Here is a 3846-nt window from a genome sequence, read left to right as displayed (position 1 = left end):
TTTGCTTCCAATTTATGTTTTCCTTGTTCTATGTGTCTCCTGAGAACGGATGATTCAGAATATCTTAAGTCTAACCCCTTTAAAGTCTAGATATCAGAGTTTCAAAAGTTTCAAAAATTTAAAACCTGAACAAAACTACTGGTCTGAGACTGAGATGGTTAATGTTGTTGATATAAGGTTTTATTTTATGGCAATCGTGGAATACCTAGAGCTTATTCTCGGTTGAAACGTGTGTTCTTCGATAAGGGGTTGTATACAAAAGAAGAAGCTCAACTTATAATCATTTTTTAGATACTGATACTTTGTCCAATTTTTACAGAATAGAAGTTAAATAGCTTTCCAAATTCAACCTTTAGTTTTTTGCTAAAAGCGTTATAACCTTTCAAAAATAATAAAAATTTCTTCTTTCAATCTTCTTCAGCTAGGATCAGACAAGAAAGTTGGACAGAACCTTTCTCCAAGCAGCATGGACGTAAATCTCAAAAATTCAGTTAACCTTATGCAAGTAATTTTTGAGGCCAGGGCCTTCGGTTTTTCAATCCAGCTACCCTTTAAACAAATTGTCAAATAAAATGGGTTATGCAAAGAACGGGTTTTGCCAAAAAAATTTTTCGAGCAAATGAATACCTTTCGGCAATTATTGCTTACAAGAGAAACATACAAGTTGTTTTTGATAACACAAAGGGCCAATATCTTAATCGAAAATATGGGAAATTATTTAAACTGAAGAAAACCAATTTTTTAAAGAAACGCAATTTTCTAAAGAAAAGCATTTTTCATCAAACTTACCAATTTTTCAACTGTTGCAAAGAACTTTTTCGGGTTGTTGCAAAGAACTTAATTAATTTGAGTATCAAGTGTTGTTTATTGGAAATAAAACTCACGAATAAGAGAAAATAAACAGTAAACTTGCAGAACACTGTCTTCGGTGTGCTGACAGAGGCACTCGCTAAACTATGAAAGTGTATGAAGTGATTATAAAGTTAAACTTTTACTTTGTAGCAATCTCATCAAAACCAGCCGATTGATTTCAAACTTGATTTTAATGTCAATTTTTTGACTCTGCCTTTCTCTTGCGAAACTTTGAAGATAACATAACTTCAAAACCTTTTATATAGTCTTCTTATCTTCTTCTGAACTTCCAAAGAATTTCGAAAGATGTTATCAGTTATCACAACAAAAGCACCTGACAACAAACAAAATATCTGGCAGCGTATTAACTGTTCAACTTCATAAACAAATTGACAAATTGAATTTCTCTTCACTGAATGCTCATTTGATGGTTTCCATTTTCTGCTCTTCTAATGACTTTACCTTCAAACGTCTCTAAATTTTTTAAAAGTCATTTTTCGAATTTATTAAATAAGGACTTTCCTAAAAATTATTAAAATTAGAAAAAGAGACCGTTTAGTTGCAAAACTTTTGAAGCAATGGCGGTGCAACTGTCGAACCAACACCGAATCTTTCAATTTTCTGGAACATATTTTTTACTGTCGGTTAAAGAAAATAAAACGGGGGATAAGAACTTCATACCAGTCCTATAGCTTTTGGGAGCCAATTTTGGCCGATAGGTATTTTTTGCAGCGAAATACTAAATAGCATAACTGAAAAACTTTTACAAAAATGAATCATTGTTGAACAGTTTTTTTCTTCAAAATTTTTTGTATGAACAATCTAGCAACTTCTTTCATTAAAAATTGAAGAACAAAGTTTTTCAGCGCTCGTAAATTAAAAAAATAATAAAAATTACTGCGAGAGAATATATTTCTGTTGGATAATTTTTCCGGAATATTTAGTGATCCAACTTATTTCAGCACCTAAAATTTTTTTCTGAAATGTAATACAAATTTATATGAAAGATAAAATTTTTTGAGTTCTTTTAATGACAGCTGAGATATAATTTTCTCTATCATGCTGTGTTTTCCTCTTGTTTTTAATAGGGATCCAAAAATCATGTTAACACACTAGATATATTTCATCATGCTTTAACATTTCTAATAATTAGTTGCTGAAACATTGTCAGAAATGTTATACATTTTAGATAGATAGTCTTTTGTTTTGCACGTAAATAAGACGTTGATTCTCGTTAAAACAACTTAAATCAATCGCTTTTCAATTCCACATACAATTTATCATTTTCGAAATCCGAAGACAGTAGGGTTTGTCATTATTAGCATCTACCGGTACCAAAACAAATACTAGTTGCAAAGAATGTGGCTCGCACTTTGCTCCCACCGTCTTTTGACGCTCACTGTGGAAAACCGCTTCAACTACGTCTAAGTAGCTTCCATAAGTCAATTAAAGCCTAAAATGGAAAATACCTCCAACAAATGTGATTATAGTTACGGCGGTAAGGCAATTTCACAAAATTTTATTACTTTAACGATTTAGTCATTTGAGATTATTAAAATGAAGGATTATACTGCAGTCAATCTGCGATAAAATTCTTTGTGGAATGCGGAAAGTGTATTCACCTTTTCAATTTCGAGTGTGAACAAGAAGAACACTGAAATTTCCATTTAGAGGCACCGTCTTTCGATCCTCGAAGTTCTTAAGTACTTTTGAAAAGTGCAATGTATTAAGATTGGTAAAGTGAAAAGTGGCTACAAAAATGAGCAAAATTACTAGCAAAATTTGGTACAGGTAAAAGCTAGCAATGGCGATTTTAGCACAGGATTAAATGAAGGCAGATTGGAAACTATTTGAAAACAGCAGTTGTTCTTTTCAGAAAGAGCGCTGAAACCGTTCTCTGGAAAAAAGCATTCTCAAAAACAGCTGTTTGTCAACAATCATAAAAAGCATGTGGTCGAATGGCAGTTCCTTACATGGAAATTTTATTCAGTGCTTTTCACTTTTAAACTGGAATTTGAAAAAAAGAAAGCTACTTTTCGCCGCAAAAATACGTTTGACGGAGGCGCGTTCCAGAAATTATTGTGCCGCAGATTAGTTGTCGTATAATCACTCATTTTAGTAATTTTAGTAAACAATAAATCGTAAAATGGAGCTATAAAAGGATTGAAAGAATCAAAATTTTGCGAAGAGCCGAACGTAATTACTTTTAGCATTTATTTGATAATGTTTTTTCACCTTAAGCCTCTTAATTGCTTTGTAGAAACTAACTTCACAAAATTTAAGCGTTTGCGCATTGAACGGCAGGCGGCACCTGAAAGCGCCAGCCACATGCTACGGCAGTAGTTTTAGTTCGGTAACGGTAGATGCTCGTAACTATTATCTTTGAACGCACATAACCACCTCGTGCCTAACTTTCAGAGTAATTCAGCATTGAATCAGGAAAATTTATATTGCCATTCATTTATTTTGATGAATTTTGAGCAAAATAAAAAAATAGGTGTTCAATAATCTTCATGGTTACTGTACCAAAAATTGAGAAATCAAGTTTATCGCCATTTTCTGGTGACTTTTTTTAACAGCCAATGAATGATTGGATGTGCAATTCTAATTATTAAACAAATCCTTGGCAAATCTTTTTATTCAGATTCTGAAATATTGAGTAAATTCCGAGGGGATTCAATTAAACTGGGTTTAAAGACATTTTGAACGCATTAATAGAATATTCGATTTCTGATTTTAATAAAGAGAAGTTGATATGCTGCCTAAATATAAATTGTTACAATGTGAGCAAGTATTCTGCCAGATGCTGCAGATAACTTCAAAATAGATCTATATCTATCTTTCTTGATCAATGATTCATAGCAACCGAAAAGTCACATTGCTTTAGAATGCTGCTTTTGCACTAATGAGTCACCCAAGCCGATATTGCTATGTTCAATGGTTTGTATTCTAACTTTGAAGAATCGTTTCGCGCGTTCCTAAACTTGACTTTCA

This window comes from Convolutriloba macropyga, chromosome 12, assembly GCF_964194025.1.
Source record: "Convolutriloba macropyga chromosome 12, txConMacr16.3, whole genome shotgun sequence".
Lineage (NCBI taxonomy): Eukaryota > Metazoa > Xenacoelomorpha > Acoela > Convolutidae > Convolutriloba > Convolutriloba macropyga.
The sequence above is the reverse complement of the archived record's forward strand: the minus strand, read 5'-3'. Positions refer to the sequence as shown.